Here is a 15,274-nt window from a genome sequence, read left to right on the forward strand (position 1 = left end):
GCCAAAAACGCGTCGGATCTTTGCGTGTAGACATCGGAGCACTCTTGGTCCCACCACGGAGTGGGAGGCCGTTCTTTGATCGTTACGCCGGGATATTTCTTCGTTTGGGCTTGCAACGCGGCGTCGAGAATCAAGCCCGCGAGGAGGTTGTATTCTTCAAGTGGTGGATGATGTTGAATCGACTCGACCGCTTTTGAAATCATTTCCTCGTATAACTTCCAATCGACATTTCGTGTGAGGTCATACGGAATGTCAATTGGTCGCATGCGAGTTGACCCGTTAGTAATTGAAATAAGAAAAGGCAAATGGTCGCTACCGTGAGGATCGAGGATTACCTTCCATGTGCAATCCAACCGTAGCGACGTCGAACATAAGGATAGATCCAAAGCGCTTGGGCGCGCTGGAGGTTTCGGGATACGTGTCATTTCACCATTGTTTAAAATAGTCATGTCGAAGTCATCGCAAAGGTTATAGATTAAAGAGGAGCGGTTATCATTGTATGGGGAACCCCAAGCCACGCCATGAGAGTTGAAGTCTCCCAAAATCAAACGTGGCGAGGGAAGAAGTTCTATTAAATCAAAGAGCAACCGTTGCCCAACCTGTGCTCTGGGAGGAATATATATTGAGGCAATACAAAGCTCTTTACCTTGTATTGTCATTTGACATGCGACAACTTCGATGCCTGGAATCGAGGGGAGGTTAATACGATAGAAAGAATAGCACTTTTTAATCCCTAAAAGTACTCCTCCATATGGGGTGTCTCGATCAAGGCGAATAATATTAAAATCATGGAAGTTGAGATCAACATTTGAAGTAAGCCAAGTTTCACAAAGGGAAAATGCATCGCATTTGTTTTTATTTATCAAAACTTTAAACGAATCAATTTTTGGTAAAATACTTCTACAATTCCACTGTAAGACAGAGATAGAATCCTTCATATACGCAGTTGAATTAGGCATCGAAGGATACAATCGCTGCAAGGAGGGGCCATTGGGCAGTCAACTGCTTCAAAAATGATCTAACTGTTGGGAGAAATGCTGTAAGAAAAATTTTAATTGGATCGGGTACATTGAAAGTTTCAAAAATCCAGGCCACAATGTCAGAAAATTTCACTAATCCAGAGTTTGTTTCATCAACTGGGAGTGCAAAAGGAACAACTGGGGTTTTAGATGTTCGTGGCAGTGCTGGGAACTCCTTCTGGGACTTTAAATTTGCAAGCTCAGGAGGAGTTTGCTTCGGTTTTCCCGCAGCACTGTTTGGTTTGTTTGTAACTTTCATTTCACTTTGAGAAATCTTAGGACCTTTTCGAGGAAGTTTAGGAGAGGAAATATTTTTCCTCTTTCTAGACGCCCCAGGATTGGCATAAGATGTTCCCGCTGGTGAATCGTCAGAATCGGTTTCATCAGAGGACAACAGATCAAAGGGGTTCGATGTTATGGTAGAAGTGGTCACGGTCTTCTTCAGCATCTCAGCGTAATATCGCTTTGAACGCTCCTTAAGTGACCGCTTGATTTTATCTCTGCGCTGCATGTACACCGGGCATGTGGAGAGCTCATGCTGATTTTCCCCGCAGTGAATACATTTTTCAGCATTTACACTGCAAGAATCGTCCGCATGAGTTTCTCCACACTTGCTACATCGTGCCTTATTGCAGCAGTAGGCGGCTGTGTGGCCTAGCTGCTTGCAATTGGTGCGATTCATAACACGGGGTACATACAATCGCACAGGCAGACGAACCCGATCGATCGAGACGTGGCTAGGGAGAGCAGATCCGACAAACGTAACACGAAACGAGTCTGACGGAGTGTACACTTTTGTGCCGTTGACAAGAGACACAGACCGCAATTGCTTGCAATCTATGACTCGAATCGGTTATGACACCGTCGATCTCCACGTCTCGTGCGGGTAAATAAACGCGATACTCGCGTGTGAAAAGCTCGGAGCGAGCAATAGCGTTGGCCTGTTCCAGGTCGCTGACCACGACACGGAGCTTGTTGGGTCTGACCTTGGAGATTTCGGTCACGGCCTTGTACCCCTCCGTCAGGTCTTTCGAAATCTGCAGGATGTTTAACGGTTTCGATTTCGGTCCTGCTTTTGGCCGAAAGAAAACAGTAAAACTGCCCTGAGATCCGTCCGGGCAAAGCCTGGGGCGAGGTGGGACTGGAGAATTAACAGAGGAAGGGTTGGCAGGAGGGACAGGGTCGGAGGGGTTCGGGGATGGTGGCACGGGAGGCGAGGGATCTACATCCATCGCGCTAAATCTAGCGCACTAGCGCCGACAGAACACGTACCTCTTTACTTCTCCTTTCAGCAGGGTTGGTTGTCCGAACGGTCGAAGCTGCAGCCGTTACCGCCAGCAGCACCAATACAGCAGCTCCAAACAGCCACCAGCAGCGAGCCGGGTGTGCGATCACTCAGCACAGCGACACAACTCGCTGTCAACTGTTGGCTTCTTCTTTTTCCTCCTTTATGTAGAGATTCTCGTCCACTGCTGTAGCACAAATCACTTAGCAGCCAAATCGGCTTACGCACCAGCAAACAGCCACGATGCGAAACAGTTGCACAAAGGCGGGCGACCTTGAACCTTCACTCGACCAGGCAAACAATGCCAACACTTGCTCACGCGTCTTTTGTTTTATATTCTATCGGAGCGATCACCAAACACGTCCGATACTGATGCGTGTTCGGCACAGAATGATGTAATAACCCGTTAATCACAAAGAAATCTGTGCACGAACAATAATCGAAAAAAAATCGACCTATATTGCAGCCATTCAAAAGCCACTTCGGGTGCTGAAAAAAAACGTTCGGGGTGATTGGAATAGTGTCCCTCGATTGGTAACTTTAATTGATTATTGTTAAAGTTTGCTAACTTTGTTTCACAATCTGAAAACAAACTCTGACAGAGAAAAAGATAGAGAACAGATTGATATACTTTTGTTTGAATTCCACCCATCACATTTCGAGTATTTCGTCTCAATACACGGGCGGTTCCTAAAGCTGCTTAGAATATGTTCCCTACCCTATCATACCACAAAACTAGAAGTAAATTTTTTTTTCAGCAATTTCAGAGTACACTTAGGTTTTTTTACGCGGTTTCTTATTGCGCGACACGTATCCCCCGCGTAAAAAGCGACTTTAGTGTACTTAGTTATATTTATTAAAGGTAAAGTAATCTTCTATATCTATAAAAATGCAGTCCGGTCTGTCTGTCTGTCTGTCGGTCTGTCTGTCTGATCCATATAGGCTCGGAAACTACCGAACCGATCGACGTGAAAATTTGTATGTAGGGGTTTTATTGGCCGAGAAAGGTTCTTATGATAGTTTGAGACTCCTTCCTCTTCTGGAAGGGAGGGGTCCCATACAAACGAAACACAAATTGCTGCACATCTCAAAAACTAACCAAGCAAATGGAACCAAATTTGGCATGTGGATGTTTATAGGAGTAACAAATATGTCTAAATGGTTCGACTCTCCATACAAATGAAACACAAATTTCTGCTTATCTCGAGAACTAACCAACTAAATGGAACCAAATTTGGCAGGTGAATGTTTTTTAGGGGTAACAAATATATCCATAATGGTTTGACACCCCTCCCTCCTCTATAGAAGAGGGGTCCCATACAAATGAAACTCAAATTTCGCACAGCTCGAGAGCCAATCAAGCAAATATAACCAAATTTAGCAAGTGAATGTTTTTAGGTGTAACAAACATGTCCATAATGTTTCGACACCCTTCTTTCTTCTGGCATGTCTCCAAATACCATTTCGAAATCTAAGATGGCGACTTCCGGTTTCTGAATAACAGCGGCAAATGATCAAATACCACCCAATATGGGCATTTCCGGGATTGTTATGATGCACTGAAGCCACAAATCGACCTCAGACAACATTTTGAATTGTAAAATGGCGACTTCCGGTGTCAGGAAAACAGCCAAAATGACTAAACACCACCCAATATGAGTGTTTCTTTAATATGAATGACGCTCAGGGGTCAGAAATTGTCTCCAAATGCCATTTTGAAATCCAAGATGGCGACTTACGGTTTCTGAAAACTAGCCTGAAGTGACCAAGTACCTCCCAATTTGTGTATCACCGGATCCAGAATGATGCAAGGAGCTAAAAATTGACCTCAGACACCAGTTTGAATTGTAAAATGGTAACTCCTAGGAAACAGCCGAAAATAACCGAATACTGATACATATGGATATTTCCGTAATCGAAATGATGTATAGAAGCCAAGCATTGAAAGCATTTTGAATTCGAAGATGGCCACTTTCAGTTTCAGGAAAACAACGAAAATAACTGAAATGCATTCAATATATTTCCGGAATAGAGGTGATGTACAAAAGCCAAAAGTCGAGGACGTTGTCATTCCGATGAAACCAATCATTTCAAACGATATAAACAAATCGCAAGGAATCAATGGATTTGAAATGTTTAAAATTATTAAATTAAACACTAAAATAGGCGGGACGAAGTTTGCCGGGTCAGCTAGTAATATAATAAAAAAACATAATGAAATTTCAGATACTTCAGAGAGAGGCCCAAATGACGAAGAAGTCCTAATTAAAAATATACATAATCGGAAATTTAGCATCGCATTAAGATTAGTAATTCAACTAAGTTGAAGCTATCTACATTAGGGTGGGACCAAAATAAATGTTAGCACTATGCACTTTTCGTGTTCCTTACGGGTCCTATAAGAACTGTGTAACTTTTTAGATCGATCGGTTGAATTATATTTCTGCGCCCGATTTTTAAAGTTTCCATACGATTTTCAGCCCTATTTAGAGTTCCAAGCGAAGTGAAAATCTCATACAAAATGATCATTTTATCACGCTCGTGAAAAATGCAACCTGCAAAAATTTCACTTCGCTTGGAACTGTAAACAAATTCGATCCAGCGAAATCGAAGGTTGTGGATCTCATCTTTTTCACTGGGGTTTACTTTTTTCTTTCACGCATGCAAACGGTAGTGAAAAAAGCAGCAGCAAGCGAAAACTTGCGTGCGTTTATATTCTGTCAGTTGCAGCTAATTTTCATTTCGCTCGGAGTGTAAACTCGTGAATTTCGCTTCACTTAAACTGTAAACTGCAGGTTGGTGAAATACCTGCGTGTTCCACAAACGGGTTTTCACGACAGATTTCGCAAGCGAAAATTTACGCTTTTTCACTTGTCAAATTTTTTACTTCGCTTGGAACTGTAAACTATAAAAAAAAAAGAAAAATTTACAGCCAGGTCGGGCAAATCGGACACTCTAAGGTAGGGAAAGATGGACACACGAATTTTCCACAAAAATTCATATGTAAAATCGGTTGTGTACTACAGATGTTTACAAAGTACATCCGCGAGAGAAATCACTTAGCAGTTAGAACAGGCCATACAGGCGTGAATTTTTGCCTTCATCATAACCAACCCTCCCAAACTGTTCACGTGATGTATAGATGGGCTATAATAACGTAGAGTAGTGTATGGCCATCACTTAACACATAAATCAAAAGAATACGTAACATACTACATCTCTTTTGTGAGTGTCCACCTTTTCCATCGTAGTGTCCATCTTACTCACCCCAGGTGATCGTCTTACCCAACCATGTCAAGAAAACAGCAATTTGTAGTCATAGTTTTGAAGACCCAAAACACATTGAACTTGGAGGAAGTTCACTCATACCGAAAATAATTATGACAACAAATGATCTTAAGTTTCAATTTGTATGACTCCTGCGATCTAAATAGCAATACCTGAGTTATTATTAAGGTTAAACCTTAGGGTGTCCGTCTTTACCTACTTTCCCCTACATGATATTTTCAGGAAATTCTCCTGGGAAAACTCTACTGGAGACCGTAAGCCGCTTGTAGCAAAAGTTATTCACCCCAAACTGATTAAATGTCTGACGAACGACTCACCATTGAATTTTTCCAGCAATACTCTACAGCATGCTGCTATAGCAAACTTGCTTAAGGATGAAAAAGAATTTCGCGTGGAATTAGGCTTGAAAGTGTTGCTCATAGTATCTTCGAGAAACCTCCAAGATAAATTTTACGCGATCTCATTTCAGAGAAATAACTTTTTCTACAAACATCGTAGCACCTTACGGCCTTCAGAAGTGTTTTTCCCATGTATCGATATATTTTTAGGAGCCAACTGGACATCTCTTCTCATTTAAAATTGTTGGAAACTTTGAAAATCGGGCGAAGAAATTTAGTTCCACCGATCGATCTGAAAAGTTACACAGTTGTTATTGAAGCCATAAGGAACACGAAAATCAGTGCGTCTTGAACTGTCCTACAGATCAGACGTTTTTTCGGTTGCTTGTGGACTGCTCTTTGACTGCCTATAGCTTCAAAGTTTGTGTTTTGTCAGTGTGTCTTTTAAAGACTACCTGAAAGTTATTTCCCATCAGTCTTTCTCAAGACTACCTACTTTTGAATTTAACATTTGTTTTAACTTGTTTTGTATCACCTTAAATGGCTGGACGGAAAAAGAAACCTCGCATCGCTGCGGGGAGGAAAAGAGAGGCATCTCTTTCTGACACATCGAGTGTCTGTAGTGACAATCCTTTTGATATTTTGCCTGAGCAAGAAGCTGGTGAAATGGAAGTTATTAATAATGAAACTATACAAAATATAAAATCTTTAAAAAAGGAGAAAGTTCCACCTATCGTGGTAACTATTTCTTCTGAATTTAATATATTCAAAAAGGAATTTTCAACGTTTGTTTCTGACGTTAAAGTTACCTATCAAATTGGCCGTAGAGGTGAATGTCGCTTATTAGCCGACTCAGTTAAGGGTCGTGATCGTCTTGTTCAGTATTTAACTGACAAGATGTACAAATTTTTTACATATGACACCAAGAACGCCAAGCCGTTCAAGGTTGTCTTGAAAGGTCTCACCAACGATCAAACCGTTGATGAGATCAAACTTACTTTAACAGAATTACTTGGCATAGCCCCTACCCAAGTAATTCTAATGAAACAAAAATCACGAGGCGAAAACAGTCAGAAAACTGGAATTTCCCTTGTTAAATATTTAATTCATTTTAACCGCAATTAGGTTAACAACTTAAAATTTTTTGAAAAAGCACATGCTTTGTATAATGTGCGTGTAAAGTGGGAAATTTATAGGAAGTATGGCGGAGGTGAAAAGCATATCACCCAATGCCGTACTTGCCAACGTTATGGCCATGGTTCCAAATTCTGTAACATGGACCAAAAATGTCTTAATTGTGGAGACTCTTCTCACAAAAAGGACACATGTCCTGTGGAAGAGAGTAAAAATTTTCGCTGTGCGAATTGTAACGGCAACCATATGTCAAATTTTTATCAATGCCCAGTCCGTTTAGCAATTGTTAAGGCAAGGCAAGGTAAACAAAATTCAAAACAAAATTCTCCAAGCGTACCAGTGACGCATAGTTTACCTACTCCTTTGCATACCCGTTTAACTTATGCACAGGTTACAGGTAGTTCGAACATTATACCGCCTAGTGTGGGCGACCGTTAATATGGGTAAGCAAAACACGCTAGAAAATGATTGTACACCTGTTACTCCAGCTAATATTGCTGCCGAAAATATTTTTTCTAATGTCAAGCCAGTTGACATTAGGGCCTATTACGGCAGGTAAACTTTCTTTTTGCAACAGGCAATGTTCGATCTTATGAACGCCATGTTGCAGGCAAAATCAATGTTTGAAGCCATTCAAATAGGCACAAATTTTACTATTAAAATTGTTTCTAATTTAAAATTTAGCAATGATTTTAAATAAAACAATTAAAATATTAAATTGGAATGCTCGCTCATTGAAGGCCAATGAGAATGAGCTTTTTAATTTTTTAACAGTAAATAATGTGCATATTGCCATTATTACTGAAACATTTTTGAAACCTAACATAAAATTAAAATATGATCCCAATTACGTGGTTCATAGATATGATAGGATTCAGGGTTCCGGCGGTGGAGTTTCAATTGTTATTCATCGCCGAATCAAACATCGTGCTCTTCCCCATCTTGAGACGAAAGTTATTGAAACTTTGGGAATTGAAGTTCAAACTGAACTTGGGATTTTATTTATTGCCGCAGCATATTTACCATTTCAATGCACACGCGAGCTCAAAAATTATTTTAAAGGTGATTTACAAAAACTCACCAGAAATCGTTCGAAATTTTTCATAATCGGCGATTTTAACGCTAAACATCGTTCATGGAATAATTCTCAAAGTAATTCCAATGGCAAAATTTTATTCAATGATTGTTCTTCAGGATACTATTCTATTTTGTCTCCGAATAGTCCTACATGCTTTTCTTCTGTAAGAAACCCTTCAACAATTGATTTGGTGCTAACAGATCAAAGTCATGTATGTAGTGATTTGATCACACATGCTGACTTTGATTCTGACCATCTTCCAATAACTTTTTCTTTATCCCATGAATCAGTTTTAAACCCTATGAGCTCTGTTTTTAATTATAACAAGGCTAATTGGGAAAGTTACAAAACTCATATTGAGAGAAATTTCAATAATGAGCTTGATTTGCAAAACGAAGTGAATATTGATTCCGCTTTGGAAGCATTAAAATGTGCAATTGTTGATGCCAGGAATTATTCTGTTCCAAAGGCTCAAGTGAAATTTGATTCATCAATAATTGACGAAAATCTTCAACTTCTAATTCGTTTGAAAAATGTCCGCAGACGTCAATATCAACGTTCTCGTGACCCTGTTTTTAAAACTATTTATAAAGATTTACAGAAAGAGATTAAACATAGATTTACTTTTCTGAGAAATCAAAATTTTGAGACTAAAGTTGAAAAATTGAAACCATATTCAAAACCATTTTGGAAGCTGTCGAAGATTCTTAAGAAACCTTCGAAGCCTATTCCAGTTTTAAAAGATGGTGAACGTTTTCTTGTATCCAATGAACAAAAGGCTCAAAGACTTGCTCAGCAGTTTGAGAGTGTTCATAACTCAAATTTGAATTTTGTGAGTCCAATTGAAAATGAAGTCACACGTCAATTTGATTTAATTTCTTCCCAGAATTTTTTACCTGCTGAAATAATTGAAACTAACTTGAATGAGATTAAATCAATTATTAAAAATTTCAAAAATATGAAAGCACCTGGTGACGATGGAATCTTTAATATACTAATCAAACATCTCCCTGAGAGCACAATAGAATTTTTAGTGAAAATTTTCAATTGCTGCTTCAAAATTGCATATTTTCCCAAATTATGGAAAAATGCAAAAATTACTCCCATTTTAAAACCGGATAAGAACCCAGCTGAAGTTTCAAGTGATCGACCAATCAGTTTGCTTTCTTCAATAAGTAAACTGTTTGAGAGAATTATTCTTAACAGAATGATGTCACACATCAACGAAAATTCAATTTTTGCAAATGAACAGTTTGGATTTCGCCATGGGCATTCCATAACTCATCAATTGCTCAGAGTTACTAATATGATACGAGATAACAAATCTGAAGGTTATTCCACTGGAGCTGCACTTTCAGACATAGAAAAAGCATTCGACAGTGTTTGGCATAAAGGTTTGATTGCGAAATTGCAAACTTTTAATTTTCCAATTTTCCTAATCAAAATTTTAAAAAATTATCTTACTGATCGAACTCTGCAGGTTGTCTATCAGAATTCAAAATCTGATAGATTTCCTGTTAGAGCAGGTGTACCTCAAGGTTCAGTCTTGGGTCCAGTCCTGTACAACATATTCACTACAGATCTTCCTGATTTGCCTCCAGGATGCACAAAGTCATTGTTCTGCGATGACACAAGCATTTCCGTAAAAGGAAAAAGTCTTCGTGTCATATGCAGTCGATTGCAGAAAAGTTTAGATATTTTTTCTTCCTACTTGCAAAAGTGGAGAATCTCTCCCAATGCTTCTAAAACTCAAATGATAATTTTTCCGCATAAGCCTAGGGCTTCTTTCCTCAAGCCAAACAATAATCACGTTGTCAAGATGAATGGGGTTATTTTAAGTTGGTCCGACAAGGTTAAGTACTTGGGACCAATTTATGATAGAAAACTTATTTTCAAAGAGCACATTGAGAGTATGCAAGCCAAGTGCATCAAATATATGTTTATATCCTCTCATTAACAGGAATTCTAAACTTTGTTTAAAGAACAAACTTTTGATTTACAAACAAATTTTTAGACCAGCAATGCTTTATGCTGTACCGATCTGGTCAAGTTGCTGTTTAACAAGGAAGAAAACGCTCCAAAGGATTCAGAATAAAATTCTGAAAATGATTTTGAAGCGTCCCCCTTGGTTTGGTACACTCGAATTACATAGACTTACTGGTGTTGAACCATTAGAAGCTATGTCAAATAAAATTATTAACAATTTTCGACAAAAATCGTTGCAATCCTCAATTGCTACGATAAGCTCTCTTTCTAGCCAATAAGTTAGCAATTAAGTTAGTTGTAAGTTTACTTCCCCTTTTCTGACAAGTAGGTTTAAATCCCTACGAATGATAAGTCCTAATTGCGAAAGCAAACAAATCCTAACAATTAAAATTACAAATTTCTAACAGTGTTGAGAAGTCACCATTTGTGATTGGACACACATACTCATTATTTACTAATATTTATCATAAATACTTAAGCTACTAACAAATCCCCCCTTAAAAAAAAAAAAAAAGGAACACGAAAAGTGCATGGGAGCGAAAAAATAACACCATCGCATTTTCCCATACAACCGTGTCGCAGTCTAATATATATCTTCATCGTACCCAATGTAGAAAGAAATTTTGTTTGCTCAGCAAAGTTTCATATGTTCAAATCTTCTACAACTTTGCTAAACAAACTAATGCTCTATCTCTTAATACAAAAAGGTTAGTTTTTTTTTAATTTTAATGTAGTAAACTCTTCATAACTTTTGATGATTTGAGATTATACGGGTTATTCGTACAAACAATTGTTTCGAAGACACTATTAAGCTAAAATGAAGGAGAACGGCGCTATAGAAATCATAGACGTTTTGCCTTTTTGGACCACTGTTCAATGTGGATTACATTATTTTCTTTTAATCTTTTTTCAAGAGATTCAACATAAGAACTTTTCGATCGTATTTCCCTAACCTATTGCAAAAAATACGTTGACCTTGCGGTCACATTCTCGCGTATATTGGTCTATCGTAGGGTGTCATGCATCATAGGCCCCTATAGACCATTTTACGAGACGTTTCTGAACTCAATTCATGAATGAAATTTTGACAGAAAGCTCGGAACCGCTGACACAACGCACGTAAAAGCAGCATAAATATCAGCAGGATCCGTGAAACCTGTCAGTTCGTAAAATGGTCTATTATAGAATACGAAGGAGCGGCGGGTTACTCTTCTAACCTTTTTTGGTATTGCAGATGGCGAGTCGAATGGATTTTAGACAACTAGCTAGTCCGTCACTCAGCTGTCACCAGCTAAGTTTCCCTCGCGTTCTTCAATGCAACATTTTGCTCGCCTCGTCAGTGACTGCGGGCGAGGCAACTAGTTTAATATTGACTTTTCGGTGCTTTGATTCTGACAGCTGAAGGGCTCTAAAATATGGGAGTAGACGTCAAAATTTGCACCAAAACTTCGTTTCAAATGTTTACACAATACAACTTATTCATTGAAGGTGCTTTTTGCACTTAAAACAAACGTTGAGTTTTTTTTTTTTTTTCATCAATAAAAATATTTATACAAGAATATGTCAACTAACAATTATGGGACGTTTACTCTATTTCGGTTATTCTAGAACAAACCAACCAAAAGTTTTTGCCCGTACCAATACCAGTTTTATAACGCTAAGTGGCTGTGAGGTTGGGGTTCCATCAATTGAAACAGTCATCAGTTCCAGTTGAAATGAACCGATGATCACCAAACGGGAGAGCAACCCATAATTATACTCGTTTGACAGCGGAAATGTTCATCGTGATTCGATGACAGAGGTCGAAAGATGAGATCATTCAGTTCCTAGATATGACGCCACGTAAAGCTCTGATCTCCACACAAAACAATTGAGAATTTGGCAACATCTTATTTCTTTTTTGCTTTGTTTTATTTGACAATCATTTTCGATGAGGTCTTATTACCTTATATGGCCAGTTTTCCTTGTGATGTAGGAGATAATTGTGAACACTCTTTATCACAATACAGGGACCTTTTGCAGAAGACGAGCAACTCGCCTCGCTTCCAGTCATTGATGAGGCAAGCTAAATGTTGCATGAGAGAACGCCAGTAAAACTTGGTTGGTGACAGCTATTCACGAACGAGTCGAGCAGTTATTATATATTCCACAACTTATTCAGCCATCATGGATTTTGAAACGTCATCGTTGTGTGGTAAAGGGTGTAGGTACAGAATCAAATTGAATCACAAAGAAAGATTTGGTAAATTCCACTCATCCAACCAATCGTCTTTTAACTATCAGGTAGTAAAATAAAACAAACAACAACAATATCGCACGCTAGCCTGGGAGACTAATGCGGTATTGATCAACTAGATTAGTTGAGAGAATTCGTTATCGAAATTGTTTTCGGCACATTTTGCATGTTGTAGGATAAGTACAACGATACACCGTGCCCCAGTCGAGAGTCGAGAAAATTTCCAGTTCAAAAAGATCCTCGACCTGATTGGGAATTGAACCCGATATCACAATCGTGTGGGAGAGCTAACCGACCGACATCGCTAACCACAGAGCCACGGGGACCACGCAAGTAAAATAAAACATGTTGTAGTTTTTTTTTTACTGTTCGTTTTATCCAATTTCACGAAATCCAAATGCACGAACTTTCAGGTGCGTTCTCGGGGTATTGAGGAACGAATTTGAATTCCTTAGTCTCGGCTCACTCCAGAACATCTTTCGAGTAATGACATGAGGCTAAATCCAGCCAGAAAGTTGTAGGACCATTGTGTGACCTCAGAAGTGAAAGTAAACGCTTTTAGAGGCATTCCTCCAAGTATACCTACCCATTGACCGTCCCGGTTTTCACGAATGGGGTGCTCCGCTTTCAACACGAGCAAATTGCTTACCAAACCATGTACTTTCTGGCAAACTCTGACACCTTATGCTTCCTAACGTCCTCAGGAATGTCGAATTTATGATGAGCGGTGAAGGACTGGAGCCTCGGGGGCTGGCGGAAGTCTGCTTTTACATATGTCTCGTCATCCATAACTTTGTACGTGTGTAATTCCTCACGTTTTTTCGTATCTTGAACCAAAGTTTTACTCAACTGCAGTTTTCTAGCCACATCTCTAACTCAATTGTTTAAATTCCTGTTACCGGAGATTGACCCATTCCCAGCTGCCTGCTGATTGCACGATGAAAAAGATTCGGGTTTTCGAGGTATGTGCGCAAATTTTTTTCTCCACAACGATTGCACAGCTGAGTGCAACTTATACAGTGTCAACAATACACATTGAACAAATTTCACCCAAATATTCATTAGAAAATAACCAATTATTAAAAAGTAGGAAGGTGGTATTAAAGACACGACCGCATGACGTTGGACTACGGTATTCTTATATTCCATTAAAACAAATAATAGAGAGAATTGCAACTCTAGTATTTGCTGCAATTTTATCTAACAGTGCATTTCTGGATGCTGAGACGTTAAAACGTTATAAATAATAATATATACTAAAAGAATGGATATCTTTTATTTAATCGCTGTCATTTCATACATTTTCGAATCAACCCTTTGTTTGCTGCACTACCAAGACAATCATTTAATTGAGCGAATTGGTAAAATTTTCCTATCTAAGCAAAAAGCAAACTTTACGAAACTATCTGAAATTGGAGCCCAGAACGATTCAAACGAAAATTTTAAATTTGAAAATTGTTTGACATTTAATCGATAAAACTCATGCTAGGTTAGTTCCAGCCCAGCATATAACTTCATGTATTTGAAAAACAAGAACGTTTGGTTCAATAACTCAATATAGCAAGAGCTCAATCACACGTTTTTCGGTAGTTGTTATCAAGGTTTGGGCGAGTGACAGGATAATATCTTAACTTCTTCAGTTGTGATTTAGAGCATTTCTAATTGTTTTGTTATTTTTCACGATAGCGACAAGTTTGTTTCTTTCTCTGTGTGCGAGAAACAAAATCAAAACCGCGCACCGAGAAACAAAAACGAAAATTTAATGAATGCTCATTGAGAAAACTTGCAACTCTTTTTACCAATAATTTATGATACTCAAAAGAACCCGTTTTGATCTAAATCAAATTTCTAGTAAATAAGTGTTGATCATTCATAGGTAGTAATTTTTCCTCGATGAATTAAGACTGGCTGAAGAAGTTAAAACGCTGCTGTAAAATCAAATTCACAACTGTGTTCGTTAAGACATTTTAATATTTTCAATGACAATAATAATCTTCGATAAACACCCGCTATAGTTATTCACACACATGCTATAACTATCTAAACACGCGTTAAAACTATTCATACACACGCTGTAGCTATAGTTTTTTATACACACATGCCGAAGCTATCCATACACACGCTATTCCTTTCCATACATCCGATACAACTATCTAGACACACGCATAAGCTATCCAACCATGTGCTATTACTATCCATACATACGCTATAACTAATCATTACACACGCAGCAGCTATCCACACACAAGCTATAACTATCCGTACACACGCTGAAGATATACACGCAATAGCCATAATATGCTACACATGCTAGTGTCTTACACACGCTATAGCTAGCCATACACACGCAACAGCGCCATCCCTATCCTCGCAAATGTCATAGCAATACAGATGCACATACGCTATATGTGCACACTGCACACACACTAAATGGCGGTAGCTTTCCTAGTGGCGATGCTGGCTCGTGCAGTTTCTGGCAGTTCTGGCAGTTTCGTGCAGTTTTCACCCAACGATATCTGAATTGGATTACCGCTGGTGGGGTCCAACTCAGATCGAAGGAGAACCGAACTGAATGAAGAAATGCAGCTGCCCACTACCTCCGCCGCTGCTGCCTGATACCACCGCTCTGGTTCTGCTGCAGCTCAGTTTGGCCGCTGGAATCAGCCACCGCTGCTGATTATACAAGACCGGCCTGGTGGCCTTTCACTTGTTAACTGATGACTGCTATGAGACGACACAGGCTATTATATAGCCCAAAGCAAAAATCCATCCGCGAGCAAACAAGAAGCGAGCTTGTGATTGGTTGAATGTGCACAACTTTTAACACAACTTTTAACTAGTTTAGTATCGAAAACATATTTAAATTATTATATGACAATCTTGCGCAATATTTCCCCTATCAATCAAGCC

Source organism: Wyeomyia smithii, chromosome 3 (assembly GCF_029784165.1).
Source record: "Wyeomyia smithii strain HCP4-BCI-WySm-NY-G18 chromosome 3, ASM2978416v1, whole genome shotgun sequence".
NCBI classification, from domain to species: Eukaryota; Metazoa; Arthropoda; class Insecta; order Diptera; family Culicidae; genus Wyeomyia; species Wyeomyia smithii.